Source organism: Balaenoptera borealis (genome assembly GCF_965194805.1).
Source record: "Balaenoptera borealis genome assembly, chromosome: 1".
In the NCBI taxonomy this organism is placed as follows: Eukaryota; Metazoa; Chordata; class Mammalia; order Artiodactyla; family Balaenopteridae; genus Balaenoptera; species Balaenoptera borealis.
Window position 1 is genome coordinate 114,081,140 of NC_138860.1, and position 26,069 is coordinate 114,107,208.

The 26,069-nt window shown below is 39.5% G+C and overlaps 1 protein-coding gene and 1 pseudogene across 2 annotated transcripts in view; one reads left to right on the forward strand and one right to left on the reverse strand.

Annotated features, from left to right (window-relative positions):
• The window catches only part of CDC7 (cell division cycle 7), a 30,805-nt gene extending 25,642 nt beyond the window's left edge, over positions 1 to 5,163 (reverse strand). The window contains exon 1 of the mRNA XM_082378931.1: positions 36 to 5,163. The gene's annotated coding sequence lies outside the window, so the exon portion shown is untranslated. The remainder of the gene's footprint in view (positions 1 to 35) is intronic.
• Positions 5,164 to 20,006: 14,843 nt separating this feature from the next.
• LOC309625114 (chromodomain-helicase-DNA-binding protein 2 pseudogene) lies at positions 20,007 to 25,803 on the forward strand (annotated as a pseudogene). The gene has a single exon. The product of its transcript is annotated as a chromodomain-helicase-DNA-binding protein 2 pseudogene (transcript).
• Positions 25,804 to 26,069: the final 266 nt, after the last annotated feature.

Consider the following 26,069-nt stretch of genomic DNA (forward strand, 5'->3'; position numbering starts at 1 on the left):
ATCCCGCGCCATGGAGCAAACCGTCGGAAACTCACGGTTTAAAGGAATACGACTTCTCTGGCTCCCCAAACGCCTGGGTCGCCGCCGCCGAGAGTGCCCACCTAGCGAGTCTGCCAAACGCGCCTGCGCAGCACTTCCCGCCTTGCTGCTTCTAATTGCTCATGCGCACTGTAAATGCCTGTGCGCCGCTTTATCTGCTACTGGGCGCTTGCGCAAGCGGGTTGGGTTTCTTTCCCAAGGCTGTGGCTGGCTGAAATAACGGTTACAGATATAAAGTCTGGGCATAATCCTTTACTGAAAAATAGAGTGAAACGTAAGGTTAAGGATCTAACAGTATTTTCAGGAAACAGGATAATTCAGAGACAGAAAAGTCTCAGGTACTGGAGTCGTAACACATCCCTACTTACAGAGACATTGGGCCCGCTGAATAAAAGACATTCATTTTCTTGACTCCCAGCTTCACTTGTTTTTGTTGAGTGCCCTACTTCTCCGTTAAAAGCAAGCAAACAGAGAAAGGCAAGTACTAATTGTTTATGGCTGTATTCGAAGAAATGAGCCCAGTGACATTCAGTCCGTCAGTCAGTATATATTTGAGCCCTTGGCTCTGAGGCTGATTTCTAGAGGCTGGAGTTACAGCGGGGAACACATGATAGAAAAAACCGCCATGCCTTTATGAAGCTAAATTCCAGTGAGGCAGTGGCAATAAACAAATGAGCAACATTCTTTTTAGATATTGATTAGGGCTCCAAAGAAGGAAAAAAAGTGGAAGGATGTGATGGTGACTAAGAAGGAGTCACCAAGATGGGAGCCAAATGGGAAAGAGACTAATTGGCAAAGGACAGAGTAAGTGCAGAGGTAGAAATGAGCTTGGTAAGTTAGAGGGGGGAAATTCACAGAACATCACACCAGACAAGGCTACTCTGTGACCATGATTGATCAAGACAAAAAAAAAAAAAAAAAAAAAGATCACTCCGTAATCATGCCTGGATATAGACTAAACATAAACATTGTCCAAGCCACAAAAATGAGCAAACATTTCCTTATCCTGGATAATATGACTGAACTGCTGCTCCTGTACTAATTATTTAGCCTCTGTCCAGCAGATAATACTCAGTCATTCTAGATAGTACTAATTAAAATACACAATTATAGAATTACTCCTGCCTTCCTACAGCTTCCAATCCAGAGTAAAATCCCTCTTCCTTGAACCCTTTCCTAAATCACATAACACAAACCCAAGTTTCTAACACCCTCTTACTGAGATGTCACATGGTTCTCCATGGTTTGCATTCTCATAGAAGCAAGTAATAAACCTAACTCGTTCAATTACAGTTGTGTTCCTAGCGGTCTTTTGCTGGAGGGCATTGACAATAATCAAGTCCAAGATGCCTGTTAGATATCTAAGTGATAATGTCAAGTAAACAGATGAATATACTGGTCTGGAATGGATTCTAGGCTGGAGACATAAATTTGGTAGTTATGAGTTTATACATGAAACTTAAAACTTTGGGACTAGATGAGATTATCTAATCAAAGATTGTAGATAGACAACTGGGCTAGGGGAATCTCCAACATTTCAAAGTTGGGCAGAGGAGGAAGATGAACCAGCAAGAGAATGAGAAAGAATAACCTGTGAGGTAAGAAGGTGATGTCATAGTAATCAAGAGGAGAGCGTTTTATAATTGAACAGGAGTGGTCAACGATAGTAAATGCTTCATGGAAGTCAAGTATCGAGGACAGAAGTGACAACGGATTTGGCAACATGGCAATCATTAGTCTCTGGCAAGAGTAGTTTCAGAGGTATAGTGAGGCAGAAAGACTGAAGTGTATGAAGAACAAAAGGTGTACAAGTAGGACAAGTCTTAAGGTTTTGTTTCGTTGGTTGGTTGGTTTCTGGGTTTGTTTGTTTTTTGTTTTCTTTTTGTTTTTGTTTTTTTGGAGGGGGAAGATCAGAGAAATAGGATGGTGGGTATAGTTGGTCAAATAGAGCAAGGGAAGTTTTTTGTTGTTGATGTTGTGTTGGCAGATAAATGCTTATATTTTTGTGGGAATGATGTAATGCAGAAAGAAATATTTGATGCTGGAGAAAAAGGGAATACCTACAGGAATGAAATTATAGAGGAGGATGAAGGAATGGATCCAAAGCATAAGGAGGGGGGATGGACCTTTGAAAAGAACCCAGATTCCCAACCTTTTAACAGGCGGGAAAGACAGAAGATTTAATTCAGATGCAATGGTTTGTGTTTGGGTGGGAGAATAAGATAGCTCCTACCTGATCACATCAATTTTCTTAATAAAATATGAGATGAAGTCTTCAGCAAGAAGGGGGTATTAAAGGTTGGAGGACTGAGAAGGCCAGAGGTATCTTCTGAGAGTGAGGAGGTGAAGTGTAGAAAGACTGTGACATTGCCAGCAGGGTTGAATGCCCATTTTCTATTTGTGTCAGAAATTTAAAGTGAGTCCAGACAGCATAGTGTTATGTTTATTTTCTCAAGTAAACTTCAGTCAAGAGTCCTCAAGTAAACTTCAGTCAAGAGAATGCAGATGTGGAAAGGAATAGCTGGATTTAACTAAGGATGGACATCACACAGAGAGGGGCAAGTAAGGATATTTACAAGGAAGTGATTGTAATGATGCACCACGGAATCTCTGGGAGGTGAAGAGGAAAGTTTTTAGGAAGGTGATAGATAATGATATATATAGATTGATGGACTGTTGAATCAATAGATAGGTAGATAAGAAGTGCTGGGAACAATGAATTGGAACTCTCTCTGTAATGTAAGGATTGGTTATAATGGAGGTATAAGGTTGAGTTAGAAGAATAGAAGTGGTAGATGGTTCACGGAATGGTGAAAACTGGAATTTCAGAGATAAGAGTATTCCAGAGGGTAGTTAAATTTGCTGGAGGAAAAGTTGTGTTTTGGTGTGAAAAGACCAAATTATCCTGATTTAAAATATCCTGATTCCCATGCTCAGGCTCAGTTATTTTGCCTATTCCAATTTCTCCCCAGGCAGTAAGTAGTAGCCCCTCCTCTGGGCTCCATTAGTACTTTCTGCTTGCAGCCATTTCAGCACATAGGCACAGGAAAGAAATGCAGAACCTCATCCCCACCCCATACCTCCTGGATCAGAATCTACAGTCCAGTGTTCTAGAACACTGGTTCTCAACCTTGCCTGCACATTAGAATCACCTAAGAAGCTGTTAAAGATGCCGAAGCCCAGACCAGTTACATAAGAATTTCTGGGGGTGGGATCCAAACATCAGATTCTCTTAAAACTCCCCATTTGTCTCCCATGTGCAACAGGGGTGAACAATCTTATTAGTGGGGTTCAAACTACTTGGGCACCAGGCGATCTGTGTTTAGATTCCAAGTGATTATAGACAGCTAGTATGGGGAAAACCAGGTGCCCACCAAGTAGAGACTTAATTTGAGTTGAGTACAGTCTCTCACTCTGGGAAGAGTGTGGAGTTCCTGGTTAGTTGTACATTCAACGCAGAATAAGTTCCCAGCACAACTTTCAAATAATTCTGTTCATCTCTTCTCTCTTCGTGGAGGTACCTACTAATGGAAAAAAGAAAAAGAAAAAAAGAAAAGAAAGAAAGAAACGCCTAGTGTATAAAAAGGAAAAGTTATGAGAAGGCTTATCCTCTCCCCACTTATTTTTTTTATTTTCACTATTAAGCTGAGAAGCTGAGGTACTCTCTTAGAAAGTCCTCAAAGATAGACAACTTAGCAATTACAAGTGACCCTCGAACAACACAGGTTTGAACTGTGTGGGTTCACTTATATGATGATTATTTCAATAAATATGTACTGCAGTACTATAGGGTCTGAAGTTGGCTGAATCCACGGATGTAGAACCATGATTATGTAGGAACCATGGGTATAGAGGGCTGACTGTAAAAAATTTTGGACTGCATAGAGGGTTAGCACCCCTAACCCCGTGTTTTTTAAAGGTCGTTCAAGGTACATAGCTTTTGAATATGAACAAAAATTGTCTCTTAGGGCAATTGCTGTAGACTGAATGTTTATGCCTCCCCCCGCTCCCCCTGCCCCAGCCACTTCACACGTTGATACTGAACCCTAATCCCCAAAGTGGTGGTATTAGGAGGTAGGGCCTCTGGGAGGTGATTAGATGATGAGGGTGGCGCTTCATGAATGGGATTAGGGGTCTTATATAGGAGACCTCAGAGAGCTACCTCACCTCTTCTGCCAAGTGGGGACATAGCAATAGTAATAGACATAAATAGTTCCTGTCTATGAACCAGAAAGCGTGTTCTCACCAGATATTCATTCTGTCTAAATCTTGATCTTGGACTTTCCAAGCCTCCAGAACTGTGAGAAATAAATGTTTGTTGTTTAAGCCACCTAATCTATGATTTTTGTTACAGCAGATTGAATGGACTAAGAAATAGGTAAATGAAATAAACCCACATGTTACAAAATAAAATCCTAGATTTTCATTGTAAAATATACATAAGAAAAAACACTTAGAGTTTCATGGGGAAAATGTGTATTTCAAAAATAAAATTATAGGGAATTCCCTGGTTAGGATTTCATGCTTTCACTGCAGAGGGTGCAGTTTCAATCCCTGGTTGGGGAACTAAGATCCTGCAAGCCACGTGGCATGGCCAAAAAATAAATAAATAAAAATAAAATAAAATTATAAATTATTTAAAAGTCAGAGAGCTGTCCATGAGTCAATTCTGAAACTGCAGAACAGCAAGGAATTTTGAAATACACAAAGGTCCATGAATGAACTGAAGTTTAGTTTCTCAATTAGTAGTTCAGAAGAGAAAAATAACTGCTTTGCAGAATTGTTATATACAGATTAAGTAAAATATTTAAAGCTCCTGGTAGGAAGCAACCTAAGTGTTCATCGACAGATGAATGGATAAAGATGTGGCACATATATACAATGGAATATTACTCAGCCATGAAAAGAAACGAGAGTTATTTGTAGTGAGGTGGATGGACCTAGAGTCTGTCATACAGAGTGAAGTAAGTCAGAAAGAGAAAAACAAATACCGTATGCTAACACATATATATGGAATCTAAAAAAAAACAAAGGTTCTGAAGAACCTAGGCGCGGGACAGGAATAAAGACGCAGACGTAGAGAATGGACTTGAGGACACGGGGAGGGGGAAGGGTAAGCTGGGACGAAGTGAGAAAGCGACATGGACGTATATCCACTACCAAATGTAAAACAGATAGTTAGTGGGAAGCAGCCGGATAGCACAGGGAGATCAGCTCCGTGCTTTGTGACCACCGAGAGGGGTGGGATAGGGAGGGTGGGAGGGAGACACAAGAGGGAGCAGCTATGGGGATATATGTATATGTATAGCTGATTCACTTTGTTATAAAGCAGAAACGAACACACCATTGTAAAGCAATTATACTCCAATAAAGATGTTAAAAAAATAAAAATAAAGCTCCTGGTGGAGCTCATAGAAGATACCTAACATTTTAATTTATGTATTTATTCAGTAAATAATACCTCCTCACATTTCGTGTGCCTAGCAGTAGAGTAGGTCCTGTCATACGGAGATAACTAAAAAGAGGACTGTTCCCTCAAGTAGTTTGAAGTCTATCTAGGGGTTGAAGTGGACAGTTTCCATACTCATCCTTCACCAACCCAGCTTTAAGCACATCCTTCTCAGGGAAGCCTCACCAACTGAATAGTTTAGTTCTTCAAATGCACACTTCCATGGAATCTTGTATTCATTCTTTTATCACATTGTGCTATAATTGCTTGTTAATGTCCATCTTCCTCATTAGCCTTGTTATCTCTGTTACGATATGGATGAGGCTTGTCTTGAACATGCACTCTGAAGCTGGACTGCCAGGGGGAGCAAGGGCAAGTTACTTAACTTGTCTGGGATTCAGTTGCTTCATTTACACGATGGTGATAGTAAGAGTATCTACTTCAGAGAGTTGTTACTCAGGTCAATGAATTAGTACATGTATATCATTTAGAACAGTGCCTGGCACAGTGTGAACTCTATGTGAGTGTTAGCCAGGATGACAATAATGGTGATGAAATTCTCTAGCACAGTACTTGACATGTGTTAAGTAGGTCAGTAAATATTTGTCGAACGTTATTGAATTTGTCAAATAAGTGAATGAGTAGAATGGAATAAGTGCATAGAAGAAGGAGTTATTAATTCTGAATCAGAAAACTTTTCCCAGGGGAATTGAAGTCCAAGCTGGGCTTTGAAAATTTGATAGAAGTTCCCCAGTGATGGGGAAAGGAAGAGGCATTCTCTTAGGCTTTCTAAGAGGACTGCTCAGGGAACTATAAGTTGTTTGGTATTATTTCAGCACAAATAGAGAAAGGTTGGTAGCAGAAAAGCTAGAGAGTACACAGGAACCTCATCATGAAGCTTCTTGTATGCTATTCTCAAAATGAGGGCAGTAGAGAGCTAGTAAAGGATACTAACTGCAGGAGAGAGAGAGAAAAGCACAAGTTTATTACACTTAGGAGAGAGTGTAGGAGGAAGTAGCTATAAGCAAGGTGCCCTTTTCAATAAGTGTTTAGAGAGAGAACGAGCGAGAGTGAAAACTTGAAATAGATGATCTGTCATGGTCTCTTTATGAAAAAGTTTCAAAAGGAGTTTATTCCTACATGATGCTTTATGCTGCATACAAGTTCTTTCTATTTTGTTTGTGCTTATTTCTCCTTGAGAGATGTTGAAAGGAGAGACGCATCTAGTTTGTTTATAAACTAAAAAGTTTACAAGAAAGCAAAAGTAACAACCCTGTTCTCATCATTGCTGATGTGACCACAAGAATGTTATTTCTAGTGTTGCCAAATGTGGTCTCCTTTGCAGGAGAAAACAGCTGAAGCAATAATAAGTAGGTCAGTGATTCTAATGAGTGGATGTAGGAACAAATTAGTCAATGAAGAAGACATCCCTTCTTTTGATGTAGCTGTTTTTGAGGGAGGTAGATTAGTGAGCAGTGGGGCCCTGTGTGGAGTAGGGGCTGGAGAGGGAACAGCCTGAAGCCTGGGCACAGGAGGAACCTCCTATGTGTATTCTGCTTGTCTGGGTGATGACTGAGACTGGATTCTACCTTTGCTTGCTTCCCCCTGAAGATGAGAGTTAGTAGCAGTTGAAGTCACAGGCCAGGAAAGGTCACTAACATGGCACTTGCCTCCAGACACATCTCTCCTGTGAGAAAACACCTAAAACAGGAGGCTACGCTGCTCTGGGGTCCATGGTGGGAGAACATGAACAAACAGAACAGATATTCCCTGTATGCAGGTGCTGGCTCACAAAAAGAGACTGACAGCTGTTGGCACTACTTTCTTTTTGGCTTGCTGCCTCTCGAATAAATAGGCCTATTTGTTTTTAAAAACCTGGTGGATAGTTGAGAGAGAATTGGGATAAATGGTTCTCACCCCACCCCTGTTCTCAGGGCTGAGCTCCAGTTGAGGTAGGTGCATAATGTTTAAGCTTAGTCTTAAATTGGAATAGTGAGAGAAATGGACATTTATAGGTAAACAGTAGTGGCATTGAGGGACATAAAGTCTAGCAACCAAACTAGGGGACTTCCCTCTCATCCAGGCATCCTGAATAGAAATTAGGAAAGTTCAATAGCAGTGCAATAAGGGAAAACTTCCAAGAATTCCCTTTCAATCCCGTTTGATGTATGTTTGAATTATTGGTATAATGAGAAGAAGAGAAAAGGATATATTGAATGGGTACTGTCACAGGCACTCAGTCGGGCCCTGTAGTAAGATCTTTATATGTGCTATCTCATTAATTCTTTAATTATTGAAACTATTTTATGGCCTAGGAAAATGAGCTTTAGAAAAGACTAAGTAAATTGCTGACGACAACCAGCCAGTAAGTGGCAGAACTGGAATCTGAATCCAGGACTCTTTGTTTACAAAGGTCTTGGTTTATATTAGACCTCGACTATATTTAAAACAAAAATTTTTATTGTGATAAAATACACATAACCTTACCCATCTTAACCATTTATAAGCGTGCAGTTCAGTGGTATTAAGTCCACTCATATTGTTGTGCAACATCAGCACCAGCCATCTCCAGAACTCTTTTTCACCTTGCAAAGCAGAAACTATACCCGTGAAACAATAACTCCCCATTCCCTGCTTCCCTCAGACCCTGGCAGCCACCCTTCTACTTTCTATCTCTATGAATTTGACTACTCTATGTACCACATAAAAGAGGAATCATACAGTATTTGTCTTTTTGTGCCTGAGTTATTTCACTAAGCAGAATGTCTTTAAGGTTCATCCATGTTGTAGCATATGTCAGAATTTCCTTCCTTTTGTGGATTAATAATATTCCACTGTATACGTATACCACATTTTGATTATCCGTTAATCGATCAGTGGACACAAGTTTCTTCCACATTTTAGCTATTATGAATAATTCTGCTATAAACTTGGATGTACAAATATCTTTTCAAAACCTTGTTTTCATTTCTTTGGGGTATATACCCAGAAGAGGAATTGCTGGCTCATATGGTAATTCTATTTTTAATTTTTTGAGTTTTCCGTACAGTTTTCCACAGCAGCTGTACCATTTTACAGTCCCATCAACAGTGCATAAAGGGATCTAATTTCTCCACATCCTTGCCAGCACTTCTTATTTTCTGGTTTTTTGTTTTGTTTTAGATAGGAGCCATACTAATGGATGTGAGATTGTATCTCATTGTAGTTTTGATTTACATTTCCCCAGTGATTAGTGATGTTGAACATCTTTTCAAGTTCTCCTTGGTCATTTGTATATCCTATTTGAAGAAATGACTATTCAAGTTCTTCACCCTTTTTGAATTGCATTTTGTTTTTGTTGAGTTTTAGGAGTTCTCTACATATTCTGGATATTAATCCCTTATCAGATATACGATTTGCCAGTATTTTCTCCTGTTCTGTGGGTTGTCTTTTTACTCCATTGATAATGTCTTTTGATTTACAAAAGTTTTTCATTTTTATGAAATTCAATTTGTCTATTTTTTTTTCTTTTGTTGCCTGTGCTTTTGGTGTTATATTCAAGAAATTGCCAAATCTAACTTTTGCCCTTTGTTTCCTTCTAAGAGATATATAGTTTTTGCTCTTATGTTTAGGTCTTTGATCCATTTTGAGTTAATGTTTGTATATGGTGTTAGGTAAAAGTCCAACTTCACTTGTTTGCATGTGGATATCCAGTTTTTCCAGTATACCTCAGTTATATTTTCAAAAATGTTTTGTTTAACATAGCTAGCAAATAAGTGCTTCAGGCTAAGTTAAATTTGTAATTCAGTATGAAAGTACAGTATAAGTAATTGCATGCTCCATTATTGGAAAGAACATACTGTTTTGTAGCATAGTTTAAAGAGAGACAAATCTCTCAGGATTAGGAAAAAAAAAAAAAAGAAGAAGCCAACCTATTTAGTATAATATTTATCTCTCTTTTTGTTTTGTATACTTGTTCATCTATCCATCTATGTGGTACATGTGGGTAGTTGTAACTCAGTTCCAAAATTAAAAACATGAAGAATGGAAAGATCTGTAAGAAATAACTGGCAATCTACCAAGGGAGAAAAAGTATTCATAAGATGAAATAAACATGCTATACTTGAAGGTGATTGAAGCATACAAAGAAAACAACATATTTTTCCCCCCTAAAACATGCAGATTTCAAACACTTTGGAATAAATCCTGTTATTATCACTAAAATTCAGAGAGACTCATAGGACCAAATTCATATTTTTAAAGTTCAAATGCAAACTTATGAAAGTTGAGATTTTCTTTACATTCACCGGGCTCCAATATAATGTAAAATACTGTTAGGACAGGGAGGTCAAGGAGCAAGTACTGTGATGTGTCAAGTTTCATCTCCTGGGACTAAATCTTGCTAGCATCTTGTATCACTCCAAAATGAGCTGACAATTTCACTTCAGCCATTAATGGGAAAAATATCCACTACAGTGAAGTCATAATTGTTTGACTTCCATTTTCTGTTATCTTTAAAGAAGATGATTTAAGGTTTTGAAAAATCGCTAGAATTTCCAAGTTCAGGGCCTTTGTCTTGGCGCCCTTTTGCTAGAAAAGAAATATGCTTGATGAAAAATTTTAAATGATATATCAGTTTTGTATGAAACTTTTAATATTCCTGTATTTTTTTTTTTTTTAAATGGCACCGCCATTCGCTTTTTTAAAAAAATTTTTTGGCTGCTTTGGGTCTTCGTTGCTGTGTGCGGGCGTTCTCTAGTTGTGGTGAACCGGGGCTACTCTTTGCTGCAGTGCGTGGGCTTTTCTTTGCAGTGGCTTCTCTTTTTGTGGAGCATGGGCTTTAGGCACGCAGGCTTCAGTAGTTGCAGCACGCGGGTTCAGTAGTTGTGGCGCGCGGGCTCTAGAGCACAGGCTTAGTAGCTGTGGTGCCAGGCTTAGTTGCTCTGTGGCATGCGGTATCTTCCTGGACCAGGGCTTGAACCCGTGTCCCCTGAATTGGCAGGTTGATTCCATTGGCAGGTTGATTCTTTTTTTTTTTTTTTTTTAAATGTGTATTTGCTCAGCTTTCTCTGATGATTTATTTGTCTTTCTCTTGATCACTGTTTTGAATTTATTTTTTTAAATTTATTTTTGGCTGTGTTGGGTCTTCGTTTCTGTGCGAGGGCTTTCTCTAGTTGCGGCAAGTGGGGGCCACTCTTCATCGCGGTGCGCGGGCCTTTCACTATTGGCCTCTCTTGTTGCGGAGCACAGGCTCCAGACGCGCAGGCTCAGCAATTGTGGCTCACGGGCCCAGTTGCTCCGCGGCATGTGGGATCCTCCCAGACCAGGGCTCGAACCCGCGTCCCCTGCATTAGCAGGCAGATTCTCAACCACTGCACCACCAGGGAAGCCCCGGCAGGTTGATTCTTAATCACTGTGCCACCAGGGAAGTCCCTCCTGTATGTTTTTAAATTACAGAAGAAAATTATATTTAGTCAACTTTTATTTAAAATACTTAAAGAGGTGAATGTTCATTATTTTTAAGACAGTTAAGCAAGATATAGTTTAATACAGCAACGTTAGTTGGGGTTCAGTCCTAGTGATATTTCAGATTTAGAACAATTGTCTTCTCTATTTTAGGTTTTAAATACCAAATTTTATCCCAAAGAAGAATTTTACAGTAAGGTTGTAAATCCTTGCCCCTCCCCCAAAATACTAAAATAGAATTTAAAATGGAGGCACAGGCATGGTTTACTCTGAAGCTTTAAGCACAATGATAAACTGTAACTCTCATAAGTTTGATATTGGAGCATCAGTGATCTGTGGGCCAAATCTAGTTTGCTGCCTGTTTTCGTACACACGGCAAGCTAAAATGAATTTACATTTTAAAATTATTGAAAACACTTTTTTTTAAAAGAATACTATTTTGTGACACATGAAAATTACATGAAAACCAAATTTCAATGCCATAAATAAAGTTGTATTGGGACACAGCCATGCTCATTTGTTTATGTAACATCTATGGCTGTTTTTGTCCTACAATGGCAGAGTTGAATAGTTGCCACAGAGACGTGTGGCCCACAAAGTCTAAAATATTTTATGGAAAAAGTTTGTCAGCTTTTAGAGCCTCACAAAAGCAGCTTGCATTTTATTTTATTTTATTTATTTTATTTTTTTTTATTTTTATTTTTTTTGTAAATAGTGCTGCAATGAACATTCGGGTGCATGTGTCTTTTTGAATTACGGTTTGCTCTGGGTATATGCCCAGTAGTGGGATTGCTGGGTCATATGGTAATTGTATTTTTAGTTTTTTAAGGAACCTCCATATTGTTCTCCATAGTGGCTGTATCAATTTACATTCCCACCAACAGTGCAAGAGGGTTCCCTTTTCTCCACACCCTCTCCAGCATTTGTTGTTTGTAGATTTTCTGATGATGCCCATTCTAACAGGAGTGAGGTGATACCTCATTGTAGCTTTGATTTGCATTTCTCTAATAATTAGTGATGTTGAGCATCTTTTCATGTGCTTCGTGGCCGTCTGTATGTCTTCTTTGGAGAAATGTCTATTTAGGTCTTCTGCCCACTTTTGGATTGGGGTGTTTGTTTCTTTAATATTGAGCTGAATGAGCTGTTTATATATTTTGGAGATTAATCCTTTGTCCGTTGATTCGTTTGCAAATATTTTCTCCCATTCTGAGGGTTGTCTTTTCGTCTTGTTTATGGTTTCCTTTGCTGTGCAAAAGCTTTGAAGTTTCATTAGGTCCCATTTGTTTATTTTTCAGCTTGCATTTTAGCATGAACATACGAATTAAACAAATGCCATTAAGGAGTGCAGAAGAAATTTTTACCATACAGTAAATCAGCTATTTAATACAGAAAAAGAGAGGATACAAGTGCACTAGTATTTGTTAATTACAACAGTTAAGAATTGAGACTAGTACTTTCTAACGGTAGTTTCTTTTTCTTGATAGGAGAGCCCCAATTCACCCTCTCCGTGTGAAAAAAGTACAGAAGGCAGAGTGGAGGAAATATGGCACAAATCCATATCCTGAAGTCTTTAACAGTGTGACTCTGGATGGACAATGATTTTGGTCTTTAATTTTTTTGTTTTAAATACTCTTTTTAAGACTCTTGATAACGAAGTGACATTCTTTTTTTAAAAAATTAATTAATTACTTTATTTTTGGCTGAGTTGGGTCTTCGTTGCTGCTCGCGGGCTTTCTCTAGTTGCAGCGAGTGGGGGCTACTCTTCGTTGCGGTGCGCGGGCTTCTCACTGCGGTGGCTTCTCTTGTTGTGGAGCACGGGCTCTAGGCGCATGAGCTTCAGTAGTTATGGCATGCGGGCTCAGTAGTTGTGGCGCATGGGCTTAGCTGCTCCGCGGCATGTGGGATCTTCCCGGACCAGGGCTTGAACCCATGTCGCCTGCATTGGCAGGCGGATTCTTAACCACTGCACTACCAGGGAAGCCCCTGGTATTTAATTTTGATATGAAGAGGGAGAAGGCAGCAAATACTCAGTGCCTCTTTGAAGTGAAGGCAAAGATCCACTGAGCCTTTCCTTCCTGCATTTGTATAGCTGGTAATGGGTTATGGTAAAGCCAGTAAAATTACTTCAGTGTTCTCAACAGCAATGATTCTAATCCTTCTTAACAGTTTAAGTCACACTTATGTTGTTACTCATACATTCTAATACATGCTTTCTCCATATCCACATGAAAAGGGTAGAGTAGCACATGTATCTTAAAATTTGGAGCAGATTGTAAGCTACATCATAAACTTTCTTGGAGAGTTTTTATGGCACCTCTATAGAAACCTGCAAGTTCCTCAGAAAGGGTAACTCTGATCTCAGAATATGTTAGAGGGACCTAAAGAGGGTCCCTTGCCTACTAGCCATCCTTGAAGGTAGTGAGTTATTGGCTTTAAGAAGGTATAGCCACTATCTCTTCAAGCCATCACATAGCTAAGAAAGTGGTGGAAGGTGGCAACCAAAATATAAAAGAGAAGGGAAAATAGAGGCCCAGAAATGAAAATGATTGGTGCCTTCTTTCATGTGACACACACATAAAGCATAACAACAGTCTTACCAAAAATGATTAAAATAAAAAATATATATATTCTAGTTTTAGATTCTATAAGACAAACAATTGATTATATAAACACACATCTTCTATATTTCAAGAAATCACATCTCCTTGATCTATGCTCAGCTCCAGTATGTCAATAATTCTGGTCAGATGAAGCACATCTGGAACTTGTCAAAGCAAGCTAACTTTACAAGATAGTTCCTTGTAGCAAGACCTCTGGCCAGTGAGTTCTTTCTACCACATTTCCACTGCAGTTTACCCATGGATAGTCATCATGAATATTAAAAATGAAGGATAAGTTCCCTAAACTTTACACTTTGCTTGAACAAAGTGAACACTTTATTGTAAAACTGGTTTAACAACCAGCATCCCAAATTTTCCTGTCTTTTTTCTTATTTTTTTTTTTTAGTTAATCTTGAGTAGGCAGTTATAGAAACTAATGTATTCATGGAATATGCCCACTTCTCTCTTCCATGCTCTTTTGTGGTTATCAGTTTACATTTTCTCTTTTTCAATATGAAATTAGGGAGTCCTATGAAAGAAATTAAGAGAGGAACTGACCACCCTTCTTAAGGCACCCGAAAAGCATTGGATTCTGTTAGAACCCAGGATTTTTGCACTAACAGCTTAGTCCCAACACTGATAATAATAACTCTTCAAATTTTCCAGACATTAATTTACAGGAAAATAACAATTGCTAAAACCAAGACATATAAGATGGTATCTTTGTGTGGATTCCCCTTAAGGCCAGTAACATTTATTAAACTGTGTTATTCCAGGGAGCAGGCATACCAGGCAGGAAGGCGGAGAAGCCAAGACAAGGATGTGTTAAGGGTCTGGCCACCCCTGTGGGTGACTGGTGCACAATCTTGCAGAATCCTGTGAGGGGTCTTTTGAAATGTGTTATAGAACTTTTCACGCAGGTTTAAAAGAGGAAGCAAGTATTTATTCACTGCTTTCTCTTCCCCGTTGGTCAACTCCCTCCTCCCTTCCAAGTTGCACATGCCAGAGTGGCCACAAGCAGACCTGCTCAAACTTTTCCCTGGTGAAAGACATGATCTTTATTTTATTGGTCAGCAAATAAATCTGCCCTTTACTCTAGAGACAAATACTATCTCAGTCGTCCCAAGCTGTTTGCTATATAGACAGACATCCTTAAAAAGACAGCCTAGAACAGTAGCTATCAGTGATTCTACTAACAGGACGTGCAGAAAAGTGAGAGATCAATAGAAAATTATCTCCCAACATTTACGAGTGGTATTCAATAGAAATGGAGTTTAACAGGTTTCAGTAACAGAAATGTTAAGAGTCTTTTGAGACTGGTCACCTTGCTTAAATGAGATAATCTCTTCAGAGTCTCTTGTTCCTGGGTTGGGAGAATTCACGCAATGATCTGAGCTAAACTATGAAAAACCTTAGAAGTTCTATGGGTCTGCCTTGACCGTTACCCATTCCCACACATTATCGTCATGACTAATAACTACATGTACTTATGTCATATTGACAACTTGTTCCATGCATACATGTAAAACAGAGGTTTTGTAAATTTATGTTTCACACCAAGGTGGGAAATCTTCATTGTTTGAATAGCAGTAAAGAGCAGAAGGTATGAAAATTTTAGCAACATTACATTATCGATGGTTAAAGGGTTTGAACAATCTATTTTATACAACTTATAAGCTGTAATTAATTTTCCTTTTGGAGTAACTTGGACAGGAATAATATTTATTTTTACATCACTATCACCTAGCACAATACCTGGCACATATGAATTATTAAATGAATAAATGAAAAACTAAGGTCACCTAAAGGAAAAGATAAAAGATTCAAAAGAAACATAAATACCAATACTGAAGTGTAGCACTCCTTGACATACTTAATAGGGTATTGTCATCTTATCTCTCCTTAAACATTCCTGTCCATTCAATTATCAAGCAGGTGGAAAATATTTATGAACACTTACATGGTGAGACTACTTTGTATGTTTATGGGTTAAAAAAAAAAACTTGATTTTTTTTCAATGTCACATTCTCTTTAAATAGCATAATGTATTTGACAGGTAGCATGATACAATGGATAGTGTATGAGCTTTATGATAAAAGTTATTAGATTTAATCTCAGCTTATCATTCATTAACTCTCTGACTGTGGATAAATTACTTCATCTAAAAATAGGCACTGATTGTAATACTACCTGAACGGGTTCTTTTGAGGGCTAAATGACACAGCATGTTTGAAGCTCCTGTAAGAGCGCTAGCATGCAGTAGATGTGATTTCTTATATCAGTACCTGTGGCTGCTATAATAAATTACCACACACTGGATGGCTTACAACAGAAATTTATTCTCTCACAGTTACGGAGGCCAGACGTCTGAAATCAAGGTGTCAGCAGGGCCACTCACCCTCTGAAAGCTCTAGAGGGGTCCTTTCTTGCCTGGTGCAACCTCTGGGGGCTCCAGGTATACCCTGGTTGGCGGCAGCATAATTCCAATTTCTGCCTCCACCTTCACGTGATCTTCTTGTTTTCTCTCCCTGTTTGTCCTTATGTGTCTCTTATAAGGACACTTGTCATTGGATTTGAGCCCTACCCAGATTAACCAGAATGATCTCATCTTGAGATTCTTGGCTTAATTACACCTGCAAAGACCCTTTTTTCAAATAAGGTCACATTTACGGGTTCCAGAGATTTGGAGCTGGGCCTGTCTTTGGGGGGCACTATTCAATCCACTATAGTGACTGTCCCATTTTCCCTTCCTTCCTTAAATGTACACAGCATTTATCTTAACTTAAATCAGAGTATGTTCAAAAGGATATTAGCAAATTATACCTGACTGAGTGGCAGCTGAAATCTCAACAAAAAGAAAAAAAAATGAACAAAGCAGTCAAGTGATTAAAAACAACTTCTTATGACTGATGAAAAGAGGTTTTACGTAGACAGTGGCATTGAATGGGGAAGCAGATAGTATGAAAAAGAAGAAAACTAACTTTGCCTATTATGAACCAGACATTGTGCTTTTTTTCACGTTAAATTTTTTAGTGTAATATTTCAATAATCCTGTTAGGCAGGTAGTAAAAGCAGGTTTTTCTTTTTTTCAAACACAGTGTGATGGTTAAACTTATGTGTCAACTTGACTGGGCTACGGAATGGCCAGATAGCTGGTAGAACATTTTTTTCTGGGTGTGTCTGTGAGGGTGTTTCCAGATTAGCATTTGAACCAGTAGACTGAGTAAAGAGCACCCTGCCAGTTCCCGTAGGCATGATCCAATCCATTGAACCAAAAGAGAGTAGAGCAAAAAGGTAGAGGAAGGGTGAATTTGCCCTCTCTGCTTGAATTGAGACATCCACCTTCTCCTGTCCTTGAACGTGGGTGTTCCTGATCTCAGCTTTCTGACTCAGACCAGGACTCCCACCATCACCCCCACCTCCCCCCACCACGGCCCCCATCTTCTAGTGATTTGCAGACACACTCAGACAAGTCTGGTCTGCAGAGTGACTCACTGCTTAGACTGTGCTCCCTACTGCTCCAACAAAACAACAATATCATTTTATAACAGATACCAAACCTTGGAAAGTAAAGGCATGAATCTCTTTGTTTTACGATGGAAAGGAAGTCACTATCTTTTCTCAGTTCCTCTCCTATTTCCTAATATGGCCATTCAGTGGTACCTACCATGTGTTTACATTTTTTAATGACAAATTGAGGAGACTGCTATTTTACATTTTTATCCAGTTAGGACTATTCTGCTTATGAATTTGGGGAGAGGGCAGAAACCGAGAGAAAGAGATCATCTGAACTTTCTTTTGACTTAAGCCTTTGGAGCTGGCAAGACACTCCCGTAAAAAGCCATTCCCCATTTGTGCTGCCAGATGCCCAGCTGTCCTACCTTTCAGAGAACTTCAGTTGTTGTAGGACAACCTCAAACATATTTAGCAAACAATGTGGGGACAGGGATAAGACAGGAGGCTGTTTCTTAGCAGGGCATGGAAGTCCCTCATTAACCACCTGCCAGCGGTATTTTAAGAAAGGAACATACAAAAACTTAAAAGGTAGCTTTGGACTTCCCTGGTGGTGCAGTGGTTAAGAATCCACCTGCCAATGCAGGGGACACGGGTTCGAGCCCTGGTCCGGGAAGATCCCGCATGCCGCGGAGCAACTAAACCGGTGCACCATAACTACTGAAGCCCACGTGCCTAGAGCCCGTGCTCCGCAACAAAGAGAAGCCACTGCAATGAGAAGCTCATGCACCGCGACGAAGAGTAGCCCCCGGTCGCCACACCTAGAGAAAGCCCGTAAGCAGCAATGAAGATCCAAAGCAGCCAAAAATAAATAAACAGATACATAAATTTATAAAAGAATAAAAATAAAATGTAGCTTTGAGGAAAGCAACTGAGCAAGAAGTACTGTGCTGGATATTCTCTTTGTTCAATATCCCCTATTCACCCTTCTCCACTCTGTGCCCTGGGAAGCTGATCCCTACTGACTGGACCACATCACCAAGGATCCTTTAACCTCCAGACTCTGGGCAAGGTTGGTTAACCGGCAGGAGAGAGGTGAGAAGGAAAGAGAGGTTGGGGCTTTGTTTCCGTATCTCCCTCCCTGCTGGGCCCCAAATTGACTGGCTATGTTCCCTACATAAGGCTGCAGCAACCCGTATTTCCTCTCCCATAGTCTTCTCTCTCACCAGGTTGCAAGAGAAGCTCCTCCATTCACCTTCAGGTCTAGAAAATGGAAAAGGTTCCCTGCCCCATCTCCCCATCTCTCTCACTGTTGTTAGTACCCCCAGGAATTTCATTAGCCCTTAATTTTCCTCACATCTTTGTAAACAGTCCTTCACTAAACTCTCCTCAATTACCCTTCTAACTCTGCCTTTCTTTTTTTTCCCCCAGGACATTAAGACTTACAAATTTTGGTAACTTTTTTTTTCAGAGTAATTCTACTTATAATATTCTCACAAGGAAATAATCAGAGCTACAAAGATATATGACCCCTTCTCCAGTGGTGAGCCTAGTTCCCTGTATTTTGTTCCTCTGACCATAGTGATTGTTTGGAAAATAGCCACATGACCTAAGCATATTCAGTTGGGGTGAATTTCAGGTCTCAGGCATCTTGCTTGGAAATCCCCTGTCAATCAGGGGATGCTTTCTGTCTTCCAGACCAAGAGGCACAGTGGAGAATGGGAAAGAAATTGGATCTCTGATGACAGTCACTGGCTTCTTTGAAGCCCATCCTCACTCTCCCTCCTTTTAAAAAATAATGATTTAAACTGCACATATTTAAATTGTATAATTTAATGAGTTTTGATGTATGTATATCCTGTAAAACCATCACCACAAACAAGACAGTGAACCTATCCATCACTTCCAGAAGTTTCCTCCTGCCCCTTTGTAATCAGTCACTCCCACCCCTCCCATTCCCCAGATAACATCTGATATGCTTCCTTTCACTATAGACTAGCTGCGTTTTCTGGGTTTCATATAATTTGAATGTACTTTTTATATAAATAGGTGTACTTTTTTCCATCTGGCTTCTTTCATTCAACGTAATTATTTAAAAAATTTATTCATGTTGTATGTATCAAAAGTTCATTCCTTTTTATGGTTGAGTAGTGTGCCATTGTATGGATGTACCACAATTGTTTATCCACGTACCTGCTGATGCACATTTGGGTTGTTTCTAGTTTTTGACTATTACAAATAAAACTGCTATGATCATTTGTATACAAGTCTTTGCATGACATATATTTCCTTTTCTTTTAGGTAAATACCTAGGAGTAGAGTGGCTGTATAACACAGTACGTATGTGTTTAACTTTTTAAGAAACTGCCAGACTGTTTTCCAAAGTGGTTATACATCTCACTAGTAGTTTATGAGACTTCCAGTTCCTCTATATCCTTGCCAGCGCTTGGTATGGTTAGTCTTTTTCATTTTAGTCATTCTAATATGTGTATGGTAGTATCTCATTGTGCATTTTCCTAATGCCTAATGATGCTAAGCATATTTTCATTTGTTTGTATGCCCAATGTATATATATATTTTGTAATGTGTTAAAACCTTTTGTTCATTAAAAAGAAAAAAATTACTGAGTTTTGAGAGTTCTTTGTGTACGTTAGACACACAAAGCCTTTATCAGGTATTTGATTTGCCAATATTTTCTTCCAGTCTGTGGCTTGTCTTTCCATTTTCTTGACATATGAGTTACAGGAGCCAGTAAATCTCCTTTATTATTTAAGGCAGCTGGAGGCCTAAGTTTACAGGTTTATTTGTAATACTGAAAATCTGGAAACAACCTATATGTTCAAGAGAAGGGCATAGTTAAATAAAGAATGAAACATCAAATGGATGATTATACAAACTATAAAAATGAGAAAGAAGCAGCCCCTGACATACAAGAGCTAGCCTGGTACTGTTGGCTAGGCCTTACTGTTCCCCTGTTCAACATAAACAATTTCGCAAAACAGCAACATCCGGTTGTTTTTTCCAGCTTAGAAGCCATGGCGCACCTCCATTTTTGTGCGCTCTCCTAATGAGGTTTTTTTTCTTCCAAACCCGTTTCAGGATTAATTGTTGCTGTATTTTTTTGACCAGTTAACATATTTGAGGATAATTTTATTTATTTTTTGTTTTTTAACGGAGAATTTTGTTTTTATTTTTAATTATTTGGATCTGATATTTTTCTACTACTAGATAGGACTCTTGCTTTGGACCTACTACATGGATCAGTAAATACCTGGGCACAGGACTTCAAAGCAAACACAGATTCCCCCTCCCCCTTAATATTTAAGAATTAAAAGATGATGAGAAATAAGGACAAAAGCCAAGAGGAGGACAGTTCGCTACACAGCAATGCATCGAGTCATTCGGCATCTGAAGAAGCTTCGGGTTCAGACTCAGGCAGCCAGTCGGAGAGTGAGCAGGGCAGCGATCCAGGAAGTGGACATGGCAGCGAGTCAAACAGTAGTTCTGAATCTTCGGAGAGTCAGAATCTGAAAGTGAATCGGGAGGGTCCAAATCCCAGCCAGTTCTTCCAGAAGCCAAAGAGAAGCCAGCCTCTAAGAAGGAACGGATAGCTGATGTGAAGAAGATGTGGGAAGAATATCCTGATGTTTATGGGGTTAGGCGGTCAAACCGAAGCAGACAAGAACCATCACGATTTAATATTAAGGAGGAGGCAAGTAGCGGGTCTGAGAGTGGGAGCCCAAAAAGAAGAGGCCAGAGGCAGCTGAAAAAACAAGAAAAATGGAAACGGGAACCCTCAGAAGATGAACAGGAACAAGGCACCAGTGCAGAGAGCGAACCAGAGCAAAAAAAAGTGAAAGCCAGAAGACCTGTCCCCAGAAGAGCAATGCCCAAACCTCCTGTTAAAAAGCAACCTAAGGCTCAGCGTGGAAAGAGGAAAAAGCAAGATTCTTCTGATGATGAGGATGAAGATGATGAAGCTCCCAAAAGGCAGACTCGCCGCAGAGCGGCTAAAAATGTTAGTTATAAAGAAGACGATGACTTTGAGACTGACTCAGATGACCTCATTGAAATGACTGGAGAAGGAGTTGATGAACAGCAGGATAATAGTGAAACTATTGAAAAGGTCTTAGATTCAAGGCTGGGAAAGAAAGGAGCCACTGGAGCTTCTACTACTGTATATGCAGTTGAAGCTAACGGAGACCCTAGTGGTGACTTTGAACCTGAAAAGGATGAAGGCGAAGTCCAGTACCTCATCAAGTGGAAGGGCTGGTCGTATATCCATAGCACGTGGGAGAGTGAAGAGTCCTTACAGCAGCAGAAAGTGAAGGGCCTAAAAAAACTAGAGAACTTCAAGAAGAAAGAGGATGAAATCAAGCAATGGTTAGGGAAGGTTACTCCTGAAGATGTGGAATATTTCAACTACCAACAAGAGCTGGCCTCAGAGCTGAACAAACAGTATCAGATAGTAGAAAGAGTAATAGCTGTGAAGACGAGCAAATCTACGCTGGGTCAAACAGATTTTCCAGCTCACAGTCGGAAGCCGGCACCTTCCAATGAACCTGAATATCTATGCAAATGGATGGGACTGCCCTATTCAGAGTGCAGCTGGGAAGATGAAGCCTTGATTGGAAAGAAATTCCAGAGCTGCATCGACAGCTTCCATAGTCGGAACAACTCAAAAACCATCCCAACAAGAGAATGCAAGGCCCTGAAGCAGAGACCATGATTTGTGGCTTTAAAGAAACAGCCGGCATATTTAGGAGGAGAGAACCTGGAGCTCCGAGATTATCAGCTAGAAGGTCTCAACTGGCTTGCTCATTCTTGGTGCAAAAGTAGCAGTGTAATCCTTGCTGATGAAATGGGCCTAGGAAAGACCATCCAGACCATATCATTCCTCTCCTACCTGTTCCACCAACACCAGCTGTATGGCCCCTTTCTTATAGTCGTCCGTTTATCCACCCTCACCTCATGGCAGAGGGAGTTTGAAATCTGGGCACCAGAGATTAACGTAGTGGTTTACATAGGTGACCTGATGAGCAGAAATACGATACGAGAATATGAATGGATTCACTGTCAGACCAAAAGGCTGAAGTTCAATGCACTTATAACAACATATGAGATCCTCTTAAAAGATAAGACTGTGCTGGGCAGTATTAACTGGGCCTTTCTGGGAGTGGACGAAGCCCATCGGTTGAAGAATGATGACTCTTTATTGTATAAAACTCTGATTGATTTCAAGTCCAACCATAGGCTCCTGATTACGGGGACCCCTCTTCAGAATTCCCTCAAAGAGCTCTGGTCCTTGCTGCACTTTATTATGCCGGAGAAGTTTGAGTTCTGGGAAGATTTTGAGGAAGACCATGGGAAAGGGAGAGAGAATGGCTATCAGAGTCTTCATAAGGTGCTAGGGCCTTTCCTTCTCCGGAGAGTGAAAAAAGATGTGGAGAAATCCCTTCCTGCCAAAGTGGAACAGATTCTCAGGGTGGAGATGTCAGCCCTTCAGAAACAGTATTACAATCATTTGCTTCAAGTTCTGCAACATGACAGGCATTCTGCTAGATACTGGAAATATGAAGGTGAATGGAATGCATTCCTGCCAGAAGCCTCTTGTTTAGTAGAGAAGACAGACTAGAGACAAATAATACAAAGTGTTGTTTATAACTGAGGCATATGCAGGGGAGTGTGGAAGTTCAGAAGGAAAAGCACTCACCTCTGTACCAACGGTGAAGACTCTTTTCTTCTAGCACTCCAAGTGGCATGGGCAGGTTATGGACTTGGTCTAGGTTATAATATGTTAAAGGTAAAATGGTGGGTTTGGGACAGAGGGTTGTATATAAGGTACTTGTCATGGGCTTTCAGTTTTGGTGATTTAAAGTTGGATCTGGAATGACTGGAAATAATTGTATTGCCATGAAAATTACAGTCTTTTAAAGTTACAGGTCTGGTAATCTTTCTAATGATATTCCTTGCTTTTTTTTTTTTTTTAACATCATTACTGGAGTATAATTGCTTTATAATGTTGCGTTAGTTGCTGCTGTATAACAAAGTGAGTCAGCTGTATGTATACATATATCCCCACATCCCCTCCCTCTTGTGTCTGCTTTCCACCCTCCCTATCCCAGCCCTCTAGGTGGACACAAAGCACCGAGCTGATCTCCCTGTGCTATGCGGCTGCTTCCCACTAGCTATCTGTTTTACATTTTGTAGTGTATATATGTCCATGCCACTCTCTCACTTCGTCCCAGCTTACCCTTGCCCCTTCCCGTGTCCTCAAGTCCATTCTCTATGTCTGCATCTTTAGTCCTGTCCTGCCCCTAGGTTCTTCAGAATCACCCCCGCCCCCTTTCTTTTTAGATTCCATATATATGTGTTAGCATACGATATTTGTTTTTCTCTTTCTGACTTAACTTCACTTTGTATGACAGTCTCTAGGTCCATCCACCTCACTACAAATAACTCAATTTCGTTTCTTCTTATGGCTGAGTAATATTCGATTGTGTATATGTGCCACATCTTCTTTATCCATTCCTCTGTCGATGGGCACTTAGGTTGCTTCCATGTCCTGGCTATTGTAAGTAGAGCTGCAATGAACATTGTGGTACATGACTCTTTTTGAATTATGGTTTTCTCAGGGTATATGCCCAGTAGTGGGATTGCTGGGTCGTATGGTAGTTCTATTTTTAGTTTTTTAAGGAAGCTCCATACTGTTCCCCGTAGTGGCTGTATCAATTTACTCCCTGCTTGTTCTTAATTAATACAACCGAATAAAAACAAGAATTTAATTTTCAGAAATTACTATCTGACTTTTTTGCCTAACACTGCCTTGATTTTTAAAAATCTTTTTATTATGGGAAATCTCAAATACATACAAAAATAGAATGGTGTGTACCCATAATCCAGCTTTTATATTTCCTGACTCCTGGCCAGTCTTAGTTCATCTGTATCTTCTTTTGCATCCCCATTTCCACCCCCAGGTCATACGAAACATATTCCAGGTCCAAATCATAAGTGTTTCTATATATCTCTAAAAGATAAGGACTCTTAAGAGTTAAGCCAAAAACCCCCAAGACCCCCCAAGCTCATGGAACAGATTGGTGGTTGCCAGAGGCAGGGGTTGAGGATGGTGAGAGAAATGGGTGAAGGGAGTCAAAAGGCTACAGACTTAAGCTATGAAATATATGTCACGGGGATGAAATGTGCAGCATGGTGACAATAATTAATAACTTCTGAATTGCATTTTGAAATTTGCAAGAGAGTAGATCATAAAATTCCTGATCACAAGGGAAAAAAACTTGTAGTTATTTATGGTGATGGATGGTAACTAGACATTGCGGTGATCATTCTGCATTGTATACAAATATCTCATTATCATGTTTTATGCATCTGAAACGAATATGATGTTATATGTCTATACCTCAATTAAAAAAAAGTTAAGCATAATTTCAATACTATTTTTATTATGCCTAAAAAAAACCCCCAGTAATTCCTAACTATTTTTATAATATACAGTGAGTGTTTACATTTTCCTGGTTGTCCCAGAGACACACACACACACACACACACACACATTTTGCTTGTTTGCATTGGGATCTAAGTAAGCTCCATACATTATGATTGGTTGACATATCTCTTAAGTTTATTTTAAGTCATTTTCCCCTCCGTCCTTGTAAATTTTTGAGTGAAGAAACTGAGTCTGTGTTCCATAGATTTTTTTCACAGCCTGGATTTTGCTGATTCCAGCTCCATGGCATCATTTAATATTTTCCTGAGAACACATTGTTTCCTTTACATTCACAGATAGGTGTAGAAGGTTGGTTAGACCCAGATTCAGTGTGAATATTTCACAGAATGCAATCTATCAGAGGAGGTTGTCTTTTTGTGATATTAGCAAATGTTGATGAGCATTGCCTAGATCATTAATTCATTGGGGATTACAAAGTGGTAATATTCAACTTTTGTTACTCCTTTGTTTATTAGCTGGAATACTTCTGTAAAAAGAAACTTCCCCACATCAATGAGGAACAGTTCATATAGGAAAGAGAGAATAAATGCATGGTTCTTTCTGATCTTCGAATTTAAAATTTTTTATTCATTTACTGTTTTTTTAAATTGAAATACAGTTGTCCCTTGGTAACTACAGGGGTTTGGTTCCAGGGATCCCCCCGCCCCCCGCTCGGATACCAAAATCTATGGATCCTTAAGTTCCTTACATAAAATGGCAAAGTATAGTTGGCTCTCCGTATTTGCAGATGTGGAACCTGTGGATGCGGATGGCTGACTGTACATTTGACATATAATGTTGTACAGTTTAAGGTGTGTAGCATGTTAATCTAATGCATTTATATATTGTAATCTGATGGCCATTGTAGTGATAATTAGCACCTCTATCACATTACATGATGATCCTTTCTTTTTAGTGGTTAGGATTGTTAAATCTAGTCTCTTAGCAAGGTTGATGATTATAATACATTGTTGTTGTCTATATTTACTATACTGTGCATTAGATCTCTAGGAATTATTTACTACCCATTCCAGGTTTGTACCCTTAAACAACATCTGTCCTATCCCCCACTCCCCACCCCCTGGTAACCACTATTTTACTTTCTGTTGTTACAAGTTTGGCTTTTTTAGATTCCACATATACATGATATCATACGTTACTTGTCTATCTCTGTCTGACTTATCTCACTCAACATGATGTGTTCAAGGTTCATCCATGTTGAATTTTTGACGTTTTCAAAAGAAAAAATGGATTATCTATCTTCCTTCAAAGATTTGACCAATGAGACTTATTGGTATGATTATGAATATTTTTGTATGATTATTGACTCATCAATAAACATATTTGTGTTTTAAAAAAACAACAACAACAAAAAAAAAAACAGCAACATCCGACAAGGCCAGTCTGTGAAGGGGATGGATCAAGGCAAAAGCAAGTCCACTCTATACTTATGTCAGAACAGAACATGAACCTTGTCCAAATCACGTAAACAAACGTTCCCCGGTCCTGGTTAGAGTGAATGACTCCTTGAACTCCATTCCCTTCCCTCCCCTGCTCTCCCCTTCAACTCACCTCATCT